The following is a 20207-nucleotide window of genomic DNA, read 5'->3' on the forward strand; positions in this document are numbered from 1 at the left end:
ATATGCTTTTTCTTGTGTGGTCCTCAACAGTTTTGTGGAGTTAATTTGGCAAGGATTGTTGTTATTGTTGTTCAGTCGTTAAGTTGTCTCCAACTCTTTGTGACCCCATGAACTGCAGCATGTCAGTCTTCCCTGCCATTCACTATCTCCCAGAGATTGCTCAAACTCATGTCCATTGAGTCTGTGATGCTGTCTGAACCATTTCATCCTCTATCGTCCCTTGCTCCTCCTGTTCTCAATCTTTCTGAGCATCAGGGTTTTTTCCAATGAGTCAGTCCTCTGCATCAGGTGGTCGAAGTACTGGAGTTTCAGCTTCAACATCAGTCCTTCCAATGAATATTCAAGGTTAATTTCCTTTAGGATTGACTAGTTTTATCTGCTTGCTGTCCAAGGGACTCTCAAGAGTCTTCTCCAGCACCATGATCCAAAATAATCATTTTTTCAGTGCTCAGCCTTCTTTATGGCCCAGCTCTCACATCTGTAATTGACTACTGGAAAAAACATAGCCTTGACTGTGTGGACCTTCATAGGCAAAGTGATGTCTCTGCTTCTTAGTAGGCTGTCTAGTTTTGTCATAGCTTTTCTTCCAAGGAATGTCTTTCAGTTTTGTGGCTGCAGTCACCCTCTAGTGATTTTAGAGTCCAAAAAAATTAAATTTGTCACTGTTTTCACTTTTCCCCCATCTATTTGCCATGAAGTGATGGCATGATCTTTGTTTTTTGAATGCTGAGTTTTAAGCCAGCTTTTTCACTCTCCTCTTTCACCTTCATCAAGAGGTTCTTTAGTTCCTATTTGCTTTCTGTCATTAGAGTTGCAAGGATTAGTGTCATCATTTTATAGATAGGAAAACTGAGGCCCCAAAGAGGGTGAGTAAGTATCTTTCTCAAGATTACACAATAAGTTAACAGCAGAACTTTGGTTAGAAGGTCAACTCATATAGACTTATAGCACCTATTAGGTACCAAGAATCATTCTAGGCCTAATTCTAAGGCTGCTTGATTCCAACTCTGATGCTCTAGTAAATATACCACTCTTTCTGCTTTACTGGAAGCTATGCAGAACATTTCCAATAGAGCAGAAAGAGTGGCATATTTACAAAAGCATCAGTATTGTAATCAGGCAGCCTTAGAATAGGCCTAGAATGATGCTTGATATGTAAGAGGTGTCTACTAAGTATATATGGGTTGGCTTACTGACCTAAGTTATGCTATTAACTTATCATGTAATATTGAACAAGGCACTTATTCTCACTGGGTCTTCAATTTTCCTATCTGAAGTTATATCTTCTGCTTCCCAGGCGGCTCAGTGGGTGAAGAATCTGCTTGCCAATGCAGGAGATGTAGGTTCGATGCTTGGATTAAGAAGATCCCCTGGAGGAAGAAATGACAACACACTCCAGTATTCTTGCCTGGAAAATTCCATGGACTGGGCGCCTGGCAGGCTACAGTCCAGGGGGTTGCAAAGAGTCAGACATGACTGATCACAGCACAGCTACAGCTACATGCAGAATGTTTACCTAGTTCCATGAGTAGAGGAGAGAATAAGCATTTATTGAGCCTATATCATGTGCCAGGCAAGGAATTTTATTTCCATTTATTGTTTCATTGAATCCTTATACAAACCCTGAAAGTTTAGGATTTCTATCTACATATCAAATTGCAAAGAAGAAGAATGAGGCAGATCTCAGTTTGAGTTGGCTTCCTTTTTCCTTTCTGAAGTACATGTGTTGGTCTTGAGCTGCAGCACTAGAATGTCCCCTTGCAAGACTATGCTGAAAGCACTCCCAGAAAGATTGAGTCCAGCATGAACACATATTTCATTTTGCCTTTGATGAGTCTCTTCACAGAACCATGAGCAAGCAAGCAGAAACCAGTCAGGTTAGTGAGGGAGAAAGGAAATGAATCCTAGTCCTTAGGTCATATTTTGCATCTCCAGTCCTGCAAATGCCCAATGTGTGCTCCCTGTCAGCCCACAGATGAACAGAAAGGATCGCCTGCAACAGGCCTCTGAGATGTGACCTAGTTCTGTTGTTCAAGACTCTTATTGTTTGCTCCAGCTGATGCTTCTTTTTCTTTAATTTTGGCTGGCAACATTCAGAGAAGGAAGGATTAAGGAAGACAAGAGGGTGTGTGAGGGAAAGCTCACTCAGAACTAGATCATGGTTCTTAAGGAAATAGAGCTCATTTGTGTTCAGACAGCTTCTCCTATTTCCTTGTGGGGAGGACCTGAGGAGCAGTCTCCTGCTGATTTTTTTTGGGGGGGTGCTGGCCAGCCCCACTTGATGACATATTACAGTGTTTAAGAAATGACATGTCTCAGATCAGCCTACTTACTTGTAAGATAATGTCTCAATGAAGACTCATTGTAGTCTTCTCATTGTAAGAATCCTGATAGGCTATTTCAGCCTTTGCCTTATCATTGTAGAGAACTGTGAAATCATGCAGTCCCTTAGCCATTAAAAATATATATATATAGAGAGAGTCATTTTATCTACTTTTCAGAGCATGATTCTCCTTGATTTTTCAGACCTACATGTCTTTCATTTGTTCATAAAGATCCTTTGGGAAGGAGATTCCATGAATTCCTCTGATTAATCCAATAGTTTCCAGACACTGAATGCCCTCCTTGCATGTCTCTTAATTCCTACCACCCTCATTCAGTGTCATTTCATTTTTAAGTAATGGAAAGTTATCTCCAGGAAATGTTAGAATTACACGAGAGGTTTTGCATTAAAGTAATGCATAGACACAACTGATTATTATTGCTATCTTGTCCAACATCCACATTTTAAAACTGAGCTAAGGTTTTTTGAGATAAAGTGCTTTGTCAAAAATTATGTGCCTTGTAAGTGATGGCTCCAGGTCTCCAAACCAGATTTCTGGACCAGCCAAATACTGTGTTCTTTTCACTCTGTGCTCGCTGACTCTTTTCCTGACCTGGCTGACTTAGTGAAGAGCATGTTACTGCCTCCTAAATTTTTATACTGATGGGCTGTTATGATGTACTGGCATGACCATCTCTACCTCAATCTAAATTAAGGGATTAAAATTATTTATTATCCCAGTGATTTATTTCTTTTCAGTCCTTCCATTCCTCTGAAGAGTTATGTTCTTCAGTAGCAGAAAGATGTACATTAGATTGGCCTAGGAACTAACACCAAAAAAAAAAAAAAAGTCTTTTCATCACAGGGGACTGGAATGCAAAAGTAGGAAGACAAAATATACCTGGAGTAACAGGCAAATTTGGCCTTGGAGTACAAAAGGAAGAAGGGTAAATGCTAACAATTTTGCCAAGAGAATGCACTGGTCATAGCAAACACCCTTTTCCAACAACACAAGAGGTGAATCTACAAGTGGACATCACCAGATGGTCATCAAAATCAGTTTGATTATATTCTTTGCAGCCAATGATGGATAAGCTCTATACAGTCAGCAAAAAGAAGACTGGGAGCTGACTGTGGCTCAGATCCTGAACTCCTCATTGAAAAAAGGTAGGAAAAACCAGTAAGCCATTCAGGTATGACCTAAATCAAACCCCTTATGATTATACAGTGGAAATGACACAGATTCAGGGATTAGACCTGATAGACAGAGTCCTTGAAGAACTACAAATGGAGGTTCATAACATTGTACAGGAGGCAATGATGAAAACCATCTCCAAGTAAAAGAAATGCAAAAAGGAAAAATGATTGTCTGAGTATACCTTACAAATAGCTGAGAAAAGAAGAGACGCTAAAGGCAAAAGAGAAAAGGAAAGACATATTCATCTGATTTCAGAGTTCCAACAAATAGCAAGGGGAGATAAGAATGCGTTCCTAAGTGAACAATACAAATAAATAAGAGAAAACATTAGAATGAGAAAGACTAGAGATCACTTCAAGAAAATTAGAGATACAAAGGGAACATTTCACTCAAAGATGAGCACAATAAAGGACAGAAAGTGTACGGGCCTAACAGAAGCAGAAGATATTAGGAAAAGGTGACAAGAATACAAAGAAGAACTATACAAAGAAGATCTTAATGACTCAAGTAACTATGATGGTGTGATTACTCACCTAGAGCCAGACATCCTGGGGTGGGAAGTCAAGTGGGCCTTAGGAAGCATCATTATGAACAAAGGTAGGAGAGTTGATGGAATTCCAGTTGAGCTATTTCAAATCCTAAAAGATAATGCTGTGAAAGTGCTGCAGCAATATGCCAGAAAATTTGGAAAACTCAGCAGAGCCCAGAGGATGGGAAAAGGTCAGTTTTCATTCCAATCCCAGAGAGACAATGCCAAAGATTGTTCAAACTAATATACAGTTGTGCTCAACTCACATGCTAGCAAAGTAATGCTCAAAATTCTCCAAACTAGGCTTCAGCAATACATGAACCGAGAATTTCCAGAAGTACAAACTGGATTTATAAAAGGCCGAGGAACCAGAGCTCAAATTGCCAACATCTGTTGGATCATAGAAAAAGCAAGAGAGTTCCAGAAAAAATATCTAATTCCTCTTTATTGACTATGCCAAAGCCTTTGACTGTGTGGATCACAACAAATTGCAGAAAATTCTTCAAGAGTTGGAAATACCATACCATCTTACCTGCCTCCTGAGAAATCTGTATGTGAGGCAAGAAGCAACAGTTAGAATCGGACATAGAACAATGGACTGCCTCCAAATTAGGAAAGGAGTACATCAAGGCTGAATATTGTCAACCTGCTTATTTAACTTGTATGCAGAGTACTCATGCAATATGCCAGGCTGGATGAAGCACAAGCTGGAATCAAGATTGCTGGGGGAAATATCAATAACCTCAGATATACAGATGACAGCACACTTATGGCAAAAAGTGAAGAGGAACTGAAGGACCACTTGATGAAGGTTAAAGAGGAGAGTGAAAAAACTGGCTTAAAACTCAACATTCGAAAAATGAAGATCATGATATCCAGTCCCATCACTTCATGGCAAATAGATGGAGAAACAATGGAAACAGTGACAAAACTCCTTTCCCAATTTGTAAGCAGTCCATTTTTCTATGTCTAGTTCTAACTGTTGCTTTATTTTCTTGGGCTCCAAAATTACTGCAGATGGTGACTGCAACCATAAAATTAAAAGATGCTTGCTCCTTGGAAGAAAAGCTATGACAAACCTAGAGAGAATCAAAACCAGAGACATTACTTTAACCACAAAGGTCTGTCTAGTCAAAGCTATGGTTTTTTCAACAGTCATGTATGGATGTGAGAGTTGGACCATGAAGAAAGCTGAGTGCCAAATAATGAACGCTTTTTAACTGTGGTGATGGAGAAGACTCTTGAAAGTCCCTTGGACTGCAAGGAGCTTAAACCAGTCAATCATAAAGGAAATCAATCCTGAATATTCATTGGAAGGACTGATGCTGAAGTTAAAACTCCAATACTTTGGCCACCTGATGTGAAGAACTGACTCATTGGAAAAGACCCTGATGTTGGGAAAGATTGGAGGCAGGAGAGAAGGGGATGGCAGAGGACGAGATGGTTGAATGGCATCACTGACTCAATGGGCATGAGTTTGAACAAGCTCTGGGAGTTGGTGATGGAGAGGTAAGTAAGCCTGCAGTGCTGCAGTCCATGGGGTGGCAAAGAGTCGAACAAAACTGAGCTGAAGTGAACTGAACTGATGGCTTCCAGTCTGTTCACTTCATGGCAAATCGGTGGGGAAATAATGGAAACAATGATAGACTTTATTTTTTTGGGGTCCAGAATCACTGCATATGGTTCCTGCAACCACAAAATGGAAACAAACAAACAAACAAACACCTTTGCTCCTTGGAAGAAAAGCAATAACAAACCCAGACAGTGTATTAAAAAGCAGAGACATTACTCTGTTAACAAAGGTCTGAATAGTCAAAGTTATGGTTTTTCCAGTAGTCATGAATGGATGTGAGAGTTGGACCATAAAGAAGACTGAGAACCAAAGAACTGATGCTTTTGAACTGTGGTGTTGGAGAAGTTTCTTGAGAGTCCCTTGGACTGATGCCAAGCTGAAGCTCCAATACTTTGCCCACCTAAAAGAGCCAACTTATTGGAAAATACAATCCTCAGTTCAGTTCAGTTGCTCATCCTCTATCATCCCTTTCTCCTCCTGACTTCAATATTCCCAGCATCAGGGCCTTTTCCAGTAAGTAATTTCTTGCATCAGATCGCCAAAGAATTGGAGTTTCAGCTTCAGCGTTAGTCCTTCCATGAATATTGAGGACTGATTTCCTTTAGGAAAAGAGATGGATCTGGATGACATGATCTTCGTTTTTTGACTGTTGAATTTTAAGCCAGCTTTTTCACTTTCCTCTTTCATTTTCATCAAGAAGCTTTTTAGTTCCTCTTCACTTTCTGCCATAAGGGTGATGTCATCTGCATATCTGACGTTATTGATATTTCTCCCAGCAACCTTGATTCCAGGTTGCGTTTCATCCACCCTGGCATTTCACATGATGTACTGTGCATATAAATTAAATAATCAAGGTGACAGTATACAGCCTTGACATACTCCTTTCCCAATTTGGAAGTAGTCAATTGTTCCATGTCTGGTTCTAACTGTTGCTTCTTGAACAGCATCCAGATTTCTCAGGAGGCAGGTAAGGTGGTCTTGCCGGGGTCCAGCCCCGGCTGATCCAGGGTATTCGAAGCGGGGATGGTGTCGGCGACCTATTTATTTATAAATATTTATCAAAGATATAAAGAGTAATAGAATGAGGATAGCTCAGTAGGAAAATTCAGTGGAGAAAAGAGGCTGAATAAAATTCCAAAGCAGGGAATTAACGTCACCTACGAAGGCCGCAGGCATCCTCCCATTCTCCTGAAGGAGAGGAGACACTAAGGCCTCCCCGGTCGGATCTTAGAAGCCCAGGCAAAATTAGTAGGCTTGACGAGCTTTCCCGCCTCAGGAAAAATTCAGCCAGAAGGTGAAAGAAAGAACGTCATGGGGAGACCAAGTTTTGGTGAACAAGGCCCACACTTTATTTTCCAAAGTAGTTTTTATACCTAAAGTTGTGCATAGAGGATAATGGGGGAAGGGGTGGAGTCATGCAAGGACAGCAGTTCCTGGTCCTAATCGAAGCCAGGCTTTCAAACTTATCATATGCAAAAGTTCAGGTGAATTACATCATCTTCTGGCCCGGAGGCCTGTTAACATTTTAAGAAACTTATCTTTCTCTAAAGGTGATTATTCCAAAGTCAGGCACCAGCCTCCAAAAAAGCACTGGACAAAGCTGCATTCCTATAGGGCAAAGGTGAGGTGGGCTCAATCAAGAAAAGAATTAACTCAAGGGTCCAACGTTACAAACATTGAGGCTACTACTTACATTTCTATACACCCATTATATCAATCAATACACTGCCAAGGACACAGTAGGTACGGAGTATGGAGACTTAGCAGCAAACATTGGCTCAATAAGTGAAAAACCCTTCACCAATACAATTTCTAATCAATCTTTTAACTACTCAAAAGAATCTGTGTTTAGACAGCTTAGAACATCTCCTGCCTCTCACAGTTGGGAGGCTCTGAACAATCACATGTGGCCGGAAAAACCTATTCAGGCAGGCTAGAGGACTTTCAAAGGAGTTTGTAGGTTGAAACACTGTCACACCCAGGAATTATTAACTGGAGCTGTAAGCTAACTCTTTTTTCAGAGAGAGGTAGTGGGGGACAGCCCCCCGTAAAGTCAGAGTTGCAGGTGAAAGCACAAAGCAGAAAGTAGGCAGACTCTGGTTTTGGGGGTAGATGCTCGAGAATTTCCAGGGGGACTCCTGAGGCTCGATCCCGCCTTTGCGTATGCCGAGCCTCCTTCCTCATGACCTTTGCCACGGGCAGAGTTCCTCACGCTGGCTCCCGGCAGTGATAGAATTCCAGTTGAGCTATTCCAGATCCTGAAATATGATGCTGTGGAAAGTGCTGCACTCAATATGCAATATGCACTCAATATGCAATATGCCGGCTCCCGACATGGTCTGGTTTTCACATCTCTTGAAGAATTTTCCACAGTTTTTTGTGATCCACACAGTCAAAGGATTTAGCATAGTCAAAGAAGGAGAAGTATATATTTTTCTTGAACTCTTGCTTTTTCTATGATCCAACAGATGTTGGAAATTTGAGCTCTGATTCCTTGGCCTTTGCTAAATCTAGCTTATACATTTGTAATTTATCAGTTAACATACTTTTGAAGTCATCTTGGAGAATTCTGAGCATTAATTGCTTGCATGTGAGATGAGTGCAATTGTGTGGTAGTTTGAACATTCTTTGGCATTACCTTTCTTTGGGATTAGAATGAAAACTGACCTTTTCCAGTCCTGTGGCCACTGCTTAGTTTTCCATATTTATTGCCATATTGAGTGCAGCACTTTTACAGCATCTTCTTTCAGCATTTTAAATAGCTCAGCTGGAATTTCGTCATCTCCACTAGCTTTTTTCATAGTGATGCTTCCGAAGGCCCGTTTGACTTCCCACTCCAGGATGTTTGGCTCTAGATGAGTGAACACACCATTGTGATTATTTGGGTCATTAAGATCTTTATTGTATAGCTCTTTGTATTCTTGCCACCTCTTCTTAATACCTTCTGCTTCTGTTAGGTCCATACCATTTCTGTCCTTTATCGAGCCCATCTTTGCATGAAATGTTCCTTGGTATCTCTAATTTTCTTGAAGAGATCTCTAGTCTTTCCCATTCTTTTGTTTTCCTTTATTTCTTTGCATTTATCAGTGAGAAAGTCTATCATATATCTTCTTGCTCTTCTTTGGAACTCTGCATTCAAATGTGTGTATATTTCTTTTTCTCCTATGCCTTTTGGTTTTCTTCTTTTCTCAGCTATTTGTAAGGGCTTCTCAGACAACCATTTTGCCTCTTTGCATTTGTTTTTCTTGGGGACGGTTTTGGTCATGGCTTCCCATACAATGTTGTGAACCTACCTACATCCATAATTCTTCTGGCACTCTATCAGGTAGCGTCCCTTTAATCTTTTGTTGCTTCCACTTTATAATCGTAAGGCATTTAGTTTCTTTCACACCTAAATGGTCTAGTGGTTTTCCCTACTTTCAATTTAAATCAATCCTAAAGGAAATCAATCCTGAATATTCATTGGAAGGACTCATGCTGAAGCTGATACACCAATATTTTGGCCACCTGATATGAAGAGCCAACTCATTAGAAAAGACTCTGATGCTGGGATAGATTGAAAGCAGAAGTGCAAGTGGATGACAGAGGATGAGATTGTTGCATGGCATCACTGACTTAATGGATATGAATTTCAGCAAGCTCCAGGAGATGGCATACAGGAAAGCCTGGCGTGCTGCTGTCCATGGGGTCACACATAGTTGGACATGACTGAGTGACTGAACAACAAGGAATGCCTTGGACTTTTTTTTTTTTTCCTCTTCAGAAGCAAAATTGTGTTGGTGAGAGAAATAACAGTTGTCATCTTTCCCAGGCACCAGGATTCCAGTATACTGAAACTCCTGTTTGATTTGAGTAGGTAGACTAATTCACTGTCTAGGAGAGAATAATAATATCTATCATATATTGTGGAGAAGGCAATGGCACCCCACTCCAGTACTCTTGCCTGGAAAATCCCATGGATGGAGGAGCCTGGTAGGCTGCAGTCCATGGGGTCGCTATGAGTCGGACACGACTGAGAAACTTCACTTTCACTTTTCACTTTCATGCATTGGAGAAGGAAATGGCAACCCACTCCAGTGTTCTTGCCTGGAGAATCCCAGGGACGGGGGAGCCTGGTGGGCTGCCGTCTATGGGGTCGCACAGAGTCAGACACGACTGAAGCGACTTAGCAGTTAGCATCATATATTGAGTACTTAAAATGTGCAAGGAATTTAGCTAGGTCCTTTATCAACATTATCTTATTTAATCATTACAGTTGCTGTGAAAGTTGTTATTAGTACTATTTTGTAAATGCAGGAATCAAACCTCAGAGAAGTTAAGTAACATGTCCACATTTTCATAGCTGCTAAGTAGCTGACACAGCATTTGAACTTGGATCTCTCTGACCTAATTCTCAGACTATTTCAACTACACCCAGTTGGCTGATTTTATGAAGACTAACCCTCTCCCTTTGTGATGTGGTCTGGAAGGTGTCAGAAAGTATCCCCCTAGATTTATCTTACCATGGTGTTATAGTGCATGAGAATTCACAATTAGAGATTCATAATTTCTTTAGTGGAAATTATACTCATATAGGAGTTAGGGATGGTGTTTTTTAACTTATTTTTTAATTGGTGGAAACTTGCTTTACAATGTCACATTGGTTCCTGTCTCAGAAAAATGGGAATCAGCCATAATGATACATATATTCCCACCTCTCTTGAGACTCCCTCTGCTCCCCCATCCCACCCCTCTAGATCATCAAAGAGCACCAGGCTGGGCTCCCTGTATTATTCAGCAACTTCTCACCAGCTATCTAGTTTAAGCATGATACTGTATGTACGTTGATGCTACTTTCTCCATTCGTCCCACTCTCTCTTTCCCCCACTGTGTCCACAACTCTGTCCTCTACATCTGTGTCCTCTACAGCTATTACCTGCAAATAGGTTCATCAATATCATTTTTCAAGATTTCATATATATGCAGTAATATACAATATTTGATTTCCGATTTACTTCATTCTGTATAACAGACCCTAGGTCCATCCACCTCACTAAAACTGACTCAAATTCATTGTTTTTATGACTAATATTCCATTGTATATATATACCACATCTTCTTCTTCTTCTTTTCTTTTAACCACATCTTCTTTAATATCCATTCATCTGTCAATGTGCATCTAGGTTGCTTCCTTGTCCTGGCTATTGTAAATAGTGCTGCATTGAATATTGTGGTACATGTGTCTTTTAGAATTGTGGTTTTCTCGGAGGAGACTGGTGGGCTACAGTCCATTGGGTCGTTAAGAGTCAGACATGACTGAGTGACTTCACTTTAACTTTTCACTTTCATGCATTGGAGAAGGAAATGGCAACCCACTCTAGTGTTCTTGCCTAGAGAATCCCAGGGATGGGGGAGCCTGGTGGGCTGCTGTCTATGGGGTCGCACAGAGTCAGACATGACTAAAGCAACTTAGCAGCAGCAGGGTATATGCACAGTAGTGGGACTGATGGGTTATATACTGCAGGCGGCTGCGAGAGTGCACATAGCATGGCCAACAGGAGCTATCCCACATCCGAGGTCAGGGGCGGCAGCCAAGTGGAGCTACGGCACACAGAGCATGGGCGGCTGCGACAGTGCACAGAGCATGGCCGAGAGGAGCTACCCAAAGTCTGAGGTCAGGGACAAAAGCTGGGAGGACCCCATGCCCGCGGGGCAGCGGCCAAGAGGAGTTACCCCATGTCTGAGGCCAGAGGTGGTGGCAGGGAGGAGCTACCCCACGTAAAAGGAGCCCTGGCTGCGTGGGTGCAGGAGGGCCTAAAGGAGCTATTCCATGTCAAGATCAGGAGGGGCGGTGTTGAGGAAATACACCTCATCCAAGGTAAGGAGTAGCGGCTGCACTTTGCTGGAGCAGCCAGGAAGAGATACCTCACGTACAAGGTAAGAGAAACCCAAGTAAGACGGTAGGTGTTGCAAGAGGGCATCAGAGGGCAGACACACTGAAACCGTACTCACAGGAAACTAGTCAGTCTAATCACACTAAGACCACAGCCTTGTCTAACTCAATGAAACTAATCCATGCCCGTGGGGCCACCCAAGATGGGCAAGTCATGGTGGAGAGGTCTGATAGAATATGGTCCACTGGAGAAGGGAATGGCAAACCACTCCAAATTCTTGCCTTGAGAACCCCATGAACAGTATGAAAAGGCAAATGATAGGATACTGAAAGAGGAACTCCCCAGGTCGGTAGGTGGCCAATATGCTACTGGAGATCAGTGGAGAAATAACTCCAGAAAGAATGAAGGCATAGAGCCAAAGCCAAAACAGTACCCAGTTGTGGATGTGACTGGTGATAGAAGAAAGGCCCAATGCTGTAAAGAACAATATTGCATAGGAACCTGGAATGTCAGGTCCATGAATCAAAGAAAATTGGAAGTGGTCAAACAGGAGATGGCAAGAGTGAACGTCAACTTTCTAGGAATCAGCAAACTAAAATGGACTGGAATGGGTGAATTTAACTCACATAACCATTATATCTACTACTGTGGGCAGGAATCCCTCAGAAGAAATGGAGTAGCCACCATGGTCAAAAAAAGAGTCCGAAATAGAGTACTTGGATGCATTCTCAAAAACGACAGAATGCTCTCTATTTGTTTCCAAGGCAAACCATTCAATATCACAGTAATCCAAGTCTATGGCCCAACCAGTAACGCTGAAGAAGCTGAAGTTGAACGGTTCTATGAAGACCTACAAGACCTTTAAGAACTAACACCCAAAAAAGGTGTCCTTTTCATTATAGGTAGGGGACTGAAATGCAAAAGTAGGAAGTCAAGAAACACCTGGAGTAACAGGCAAATTTGGCCTTGGAATGCGGAATGAAGCAGGGCAAAGACTAATAGAGTTTTGCCAAGAAAATGCACTGGTCAGCAAACACCATCTTCCAACAACACAAGAGAAGACTACACAAGGATATCAGCAGATGGTCAACACTGAAATCAGATTGATTATATTCTTTGCAGCCAAAGATGGAGAAGCTCTATACAGTCAACAAAAACAAGACCAGGAGCTGACTGTGGCTCAGATCATGAGCTCCTTATTGCCAAATTCAGACTTAAATTGAAGAAAGTAGGGAAAACCACTAGACCATTCGGGTATGACCTAAATCAAATCCCTTATGATTATACAGTGGAAGTGAAAATAGATTTAAGGGACTAGATCTGATAGATAGAGTGCCTGATGAACTGTGGTTGGAGGTTCGTGACATTGTACAGGATACAGGGATCGAGACTTTCTCCATGGAAAAGAAATGCAAAAAAGCAAAATGGCTGTCTGAGGAGGACTTAAAAATAGGTGTGAAAAGAAGAGAAGGGAAAAGCAAAGGAGAAAAGGAAAGATATAAGCATATGAATGCAGAGTTCCAAAGAATAGCAAGAAGAGATAAGAAAGCCTTCCTCAGCGATCAATGCAAAGAAATAGAGGAAAAGAACAGAATGGGAAAGACTAGAGATCTCTTCAAGAAAATTAGAGATACAAAGGGAACATTTCATGCAAAGATGAGCTCGATAAAGGACAGAAACGGTATGGACCTAACAGAAGCAGAAGATATTAATAAAAGGTGGCAAAAATACACAGAAGAACTGTACAAAAAAGATCTTCATGACCAAGATAATCACGATGGTATGATCATTCACCTAAAGCCAGACATCCTGGAATGTGAAGTCAAGTGGGCCTTAGAAAGCATCACTACGAACAAAGCTAGTGGAGGTGATGGAATTCCAGTTGAGCTATTTCAAATCCTGAAAGATGATGCTGTGAAAGTGCTGCACTCAATATGCCAGCAAATTTGGAAAACTCAGCAGTGGCCACAGGACTGGAAAAGATCAGTTTTCATTCCAATCCCAAAGAAAGGCAATGTCAAAAAATGCTCAAGCTACTGCACAATTGCACTCATCTCACACGCTAGTAAAGTAATGCTCCAAATTCTCCAAGCCAGGCTTCAACAAAACGTGAACCGTGACCTTCCAGATGTTCAAGCTGGTTTTAGAAAAGGCAGAGGAACCAGAGACCAAATTGCCAAAATCAGCTGCACCATGGAAAAAGCCAGAGAGTTCCAGAAAAATCTCTATTTGTGTTTTATTGACTATGCCAAAGCCTTTGACTGTGTGGATCACAATAAACTGTGGAAAATTCTGAAAGAGATGGGAATACCAGACCACCTGACCTGCCACTTGAGAAACCTATATGCAGGTCAGGAAGCAACAGTTAGAACTGGACATGGAATAACAGACTGGTTCCAAATAGGAAAAGGAGTACGTCAAAGCTTTATATTGTCACCCTGCTTATTTAACTTATATGCAGAGTACATCATGAGAAACTCTGGGCTGGATGAAGCACAAGCTGGAATCAAGATTGCCAGGAGAAATATCAATAACCTCAGATATGCAGATGACACCACCCTTATGGTAGAAAGTGAAAAGGAACTAAAAAGCCTCTTGATGAAAGTGAAAGTGGAGAGTGAAAAAGTTGGTTTAAATCTCAACATTCAGAAAATGAAGATCATGGCATCTGGTCCCATCACTTCATGGGAAATAGGTGGGGAAACAGTGGAAACAGTGTCAGACTTTATTTTTCTGGGCTCCAAAATCACTGCAGATGGTGAGTGCAGCCATGAAATTAAAAAAAAAAAAAAATCTCTCACTCCTAGGAAGAAAAGTTATGACCAACCTAGATAGCATATTGAGAAGCAGAGACATTACTTTTCCATCAAAGGTCCATCTAGTCAAGGCTATGGTTTTTCCAGTGGTCGTGTATGGATTTGAGAGTTGGACTGTGAAGAAAGCTGAGCACCAAAATTGATGCTTTTGAACTGTGGATTTGGAGAAGACTCATGAGAGTCCCTTGGACTGCAAGGAGATCCAACCAGTCCATCCTAAAAGAGATCAGTCCTGAGTATTCGTTGGAAGGACTGATGTTGAAGGTGAAACTCCAATACTTTGGCTCCCTGATATGAAGAGATGACTCATTTAAAACAACCCTGATGCTGGTAAAGATTAAAGCTGGAAGGTAACGGGACGGCAGAGGATGAGATAGTTGGATGGCATCACCGACTCAATGGACACGAGTTTGGGCAAACTCCAGAAGTTGGTGATGAACAGGGAGACCTGGTGTGCTGCAGTCCATGGGGCTGCAAAGGGTCAGACAGACCTGAGTGACTGAACTGAACTGATATTCTTTCTTTACTTACTTTCTGGATAATTTTTTGTCCATTAATAAATGAGTGTTGGGTTTTGTTGAAAATGTCTCTGCATCTATGGAAATTATCATATGGCTTTGATCTTTCAATTTTTTAACACAGTGTATCACACTTACTGATATGTATACATTGAAGAATCCTGGCATCACTGGGGTAAACCCCACTTGATCACTGTGTATGATCCTCTTAAAATGTTGTTGGATTCTGTTGACCAGAATTTTGTTTAGGATTTTTCCATCTATGTTCATCCGTGATGGATGCATGCTTAGTCACTCAGTCATGTACAATATTTTGTGTTCCCATGGATTGCACCCTGCCAAGCTCCTCCGTCCATGGAATTTTCGAAACAAGTATAGTAATTGGGTTTCCATTTCCTCCTCCTGGAGATCTTCCTGACCCAGGGATTGAACCTATATCTCCTGCACTGGCAAGCAGATTCCTTACCACTAAGCCACCTGAGAAGCCCTTTATTATTGATATTGGCCTTTAATTTTCTTTTTTTTTTTTTTTCTAGTATCTTTGTCTGGTTTTGAAGTCAGGGTGATGGTGGTCTCATATAAAGTATGTGAAAGTTTTCCTTTATCTGTACTTTTCTGAAAGAGTTTAAGCAGGGTACATATTTGTTTTTGTTGTTCACTCGCTCAGTCATGTATGACTCTTTGAGACCCCATGGACTGCAGTATGTCAGTCTTTCCTGTTCTTCACCATCTCCCGGAGTTACTCAAACACATGCCCATTGAATCGGTGATGCCATACAACCATCTCATCCTCTGTGATCCCCTTCTCTTCCTACCTTCAATTTTCCCCAGCATCAGAGTCTTTTCTGGTGAATTTGGATCTGGCCCACACTCAGAGCTTGGCTCTTTGCATCAGGTGACCAAAGTATTGGAGCTTCAGCTTCAACATCAGTCACCATCAGTTTTGCAGGTGACAGGTAAGGTGGTCTGGTATTAGTTCTCTAAACATTTGTTAGAATTTCCCTGTGAAGTTATCTGGTCCTGGGATTTGGTTTGGTGGAGAAAAAAATTATCACAATTTCTATTTCAGTGATTGTGATTAGTCTGTTCATATTTTCTATTTCTTCATGATTCACTCTTGGAAGGTTGTGCTTTTCTAAGAACTGTCCATTTCTTCTGGGTCCATTTTATTGACATATAGTTGTTTATAGTAGTCTCATGATCCTTCACATTTCTGGATTGTTTGTTGCAACTTTTCCTTTGTTATTTCTAATTTTATTAATTTATTTTATCCCTTTTTTCTTGTTGAATTTGGCTAATAATTTGTCAATTTTGTTTATCTTGTCAAAGAGCCATCTTTTAGTGTTATTGATCATTGCTATTGGCTCCATTTATTTTTCATCTATTTCTTTCCTTCTACTAACTTTAGTTTTTTCCTATTTTTCTAGTTGTTTTAGGTGTAAAATTAGATTGTTTATTCAATATTTTTCTTGTTGCTTGAAGTAGGCGTGTATTGCTATAAACTTCCCTCTTAGCACTGCTTTTGCTGCATCCCATAGGTTTTGAGTTGTCATGTTTTTATTTTCATTTGTTTATGCTTTAAAAAATTTTTTCTCATTGATTTTTTCAACAACGGCCTCTTTGTCATTCAGAAGTGTATTGTTTAGCCTCCATATGTCTATGTTTTTATTTTTTTCCTGTAGGTGATATCTAACATTATATTGTGGTCAGAAAAGATGCTTGAAATGATGTTAATTTTTTTAAAAAATTACCAAAGCTTGATTTGTGGCCCAAGATGCCATCTATCCTGGAAAACGTTTCATGTGCACTTGAGGAAAAATTGCAATCTACTGTTTTTGGATGAAATGTCCTATATATATCAGTTAGGTTCATCTGTCCAATGTAGTGCTTGACACTTGTGTTTCCTTATTAATGTTCTCTCTGGATGCACTGTTCATTGATTTCAGTGGGGTGTGACAATCCCCCACTATTACTGTGTTACTGTAGATTTCCCCTTTTATAGATGTAAGCATCTGTCTTATGTATTGAGGTACTCCTATGTGGGGTGTGTATATATATATATATACACACACACATATACATACACACACACACACACACAAGTTATATCTCATTCTTGGATTAATCCCTTGATTTTTACATAGTGTTCTTCCTTGTCTCTTGTAACAGTCTTTTTTTTTTTTTAGGTCTATGATATCTGATACGAGTATTGCTACTCCTGCTTTTTTGATTTATATTTGTATGGAATCTTTTCCATCCCATTACTTTCAGTCTGTATATGCCCCCAGGTATGAAATAGGTCTCTTGTAGATAGCATATATAGGGATCTTATTTTTGTATCCATTCAACCAGTCTGTGCATTTTGGTTGGGGCATTTAGTCCATTTACATTTAAAGTTATTACTCCAATGTTCATCGCAGCACTGTTTATAATAGCCAGGACATGGAAGCAACCTAGATGTCCATCAGCAGATGAATGGATAAGAAAGCTGTGGTACATATACACAATGGAGTATTACTCAGCCATTAAAAAGAATACATTTGAATCAGTTCTAATGAGGTGGATGAAACTGGAGCCTGTTATACAGAGTGAAGTAAGCCAGAAAGAAAAACACCAATACAGTATACTAATGCATATATATGGAATTTAGAAAGATGGTAACAATAACCCTGTATATGAGACAGCAAAAGAGACACTGATGTATAGAACAGTCTTTTGGACTCTGTGGGAGAGGGAGAGGGTGGGATAATTTGGGAGAATGGCATTGAAATATGTATAATATAATATATGAAACGAGTCATCAGTCCAGGTTTGATGCACGATACTGGATGCTTGGGGCTGGTGCACTGGAACGACCCAGAGGGATGGTATGGGGAGGGAGGAGGGAGGAGGGTTCAGGATGGGGAACACATGTATACCTGTGGCAGATTCATTTTGATATATGGCAAAACCAATACAATATTGTAAAGTTATATAAAATTAAATTAAAAAATAAAAAATAGTTATTATTGATATGTATGACCCTATTACCATTTACTCTATGGATTTTTTTTTTTTTTTTTTTTTTTTTGTAAATCACTTCTTTCTCATGCCTTTTCTGTAGAGCAGTTTCTTTAGCATTTGTTGTAAAGCTGGTTTGGTGGTGCTGAATTCTCTGAACATTTTTTTAATCTCTAAAGCTTTCAATTTCTCTGTGGAATCTGCATGACCAATTTGCCGGGTAGAATAATTTTGGTTGTAGGTTTGTTTCTTTGTTTCTCTTTTCCTCACTTTCAGTAAACCCTACCACTACCTTCTGGTCTGCAGAATTTCTGTCAAAATATCAGCTGTTAAATTTATGGGGATCCACTTATATGTTATCTGTTGCTTTTCGCTCCTGCTTTTAATGCATTTACTTTGTGTTTAATTTTCATTAGTTTGATTAAAATGTGTCTTTGTGTGTTTCTCTTTAGATTTTATCCTGTGTCATAGTCTCTGGGCTTCCTGGACTTAGGTGGCTATTTCCTTTCCCTTGTTATGGAAGCTTCTGACTATCACTTTCTCAAATATTTTCTCATGCCCTCTCTTTTATTATTCATTTTCTTCTGAGAGCCCTATAATCCAAATGTTGACACACTTAATGCTTTCCTAGAAATCTCTGAGACTGTCCTCTTCTTTTCCTTCTTTTTTTATTCTGTTCTGCTTCAGTTATTTCCAGCATTCTATCTTACAGCTTACTTATCCATTCTTCTGCCTCAGTTATTCTCAGTTATTGGTTCTCTCTAGTGTATTTTTACCTCTGTTATTGTGTCATTCAGGACTTTCTTGGTTGCTCTGATGGTAAAGACTCTGTCTGCAATGCAGGAGACCTTGGTTCTATCCTTGGCTCAGGAAGATCCCCTGGAGAAGGAAATGACAACCCATTCCAGTATTCTTGCCTGGAGAATCCCATGGACAGAGGAGCCTGGGAAGGCTACAGTCCATGAAGTCGCAAAGAGTTAGACATGACTAAGTGACTAACACTTTTTTTTTACATTTATTATGTTACTCATTGCTGACTATTTTTATTTCTCTCAGTCCTTGTTAAACATTTCTTGTGTCTTCTAAATCTGTACCTCCTTTCTAATTATTTATTTATGCCTCCAATTTATTTCCAAGATTTTGGATCATCTTTACTATCATTACACTGAATTCTTTTTCAGGTAGGTCGCCTATTTCTTCTACATTTGTTTGGTTTTGTGGATTCTCTCATGTTCATTCATCTGCTGCAAATTTCTCTATCTTTTCATTTTGTTGAATTTACTGTGTTTTGGGTCTTTTTTTCATGGGCTGCAATGTCATAGCTTCTCTTATTTGTGGAATCTGCCCTCAGTGTTTGGGGATGGACAAGTGTCTTGTGAAGGTTTCCTGGCTGAGTGGACTGGACCTGTGTTATGGTGGGTTGAACTAGATACTTTATCCCTGAAAGGCAGTGCCACATCCAGTGGTGTGTTTTGTGGTGTCTGTGGGCTTGGTATGGCTTTGGGTAGCTTGTCTTCTTATAGGAAGTGTTATATTCCTGTTTCACTCATGGTTTGGCATAAGGCATCTGGCATTGGAGCTTGCTGGCCTTTGGATGAGGACTGGTCTTAGTGTTTTAGATGGAGGTCTTTGGGAGAGGTTTCATGAACTAATGTTCTATAGGGTAAGGAGTTCTCTGGTGTTTCATCATCCTGGACTCGGGTATTTCACCTCAGATGTTCAAGCCCACCCCCTTACTGGAGTCTCAAGACTTTATAAGCCAAACAACACAGAAGAGGAAGAGAAAGAAATAGAGAAGGAAAAGGGGAAAAAAGAAAAAAGGAAGTCAGCCAAAGATACAAACAAACAAACCAAAAAAAAAAAAAAAAAGTAGATGGACAAGACCCAAAGACAAATGGTGAAAGTGAAAAATGGTGAGCAACACTCAAAAGATAAGAACATCCAATGAAACTCACACACTCACAAAGAGAAAAGAAGAAAGAAAATTCAGAGAGAAAAAAGAGAAGAAAAAGAATAAAAATAGGAACCCCCCCAAAAAAAACAATCAAGTCATTAAACAAATATGTATGTGAAAATGGATACTAAAAAGTACACTAGCAAAAAATTAAAATCAAAAACATGGAAAACAATGCAATATAACTAAACAATACTGTAAAAATAGGGGGAAAAGAATAAAAGAAATTTATTTAAAAATAAAATATTTCAAAAGGAAAAAGTAAGTTGAAAAACTAAAATTTAAATGAGTAGTAAAAAAGAAAAGCAACAGAACAATATAAAAAAAGACGGTATGTGTATGAAGCGAAGTGAAGTGAAGTGAAGTGAAGTGTTAGTCGCTCAGTCATGCCAGACTCTTTAAGACTAAATGGACTGTGCTCCA

The sequence above is a fragment of the Bubalus kerabau genome, chromosome X (genome assembly GCF_029407905.1).
Source record: "Bubalus kerabau isolate K-KA32 ecotype Philippines breed swamp buffalo chromosome X, PCC_UOA_SB_1v2, whole genome shotgun sequence".
Lineage (NCBI taxonomy): Eukaryota > Metazoa > Chordata > Mammalia > Artiodactyla > Bovidae > Bubalus > Bubalus kerabau.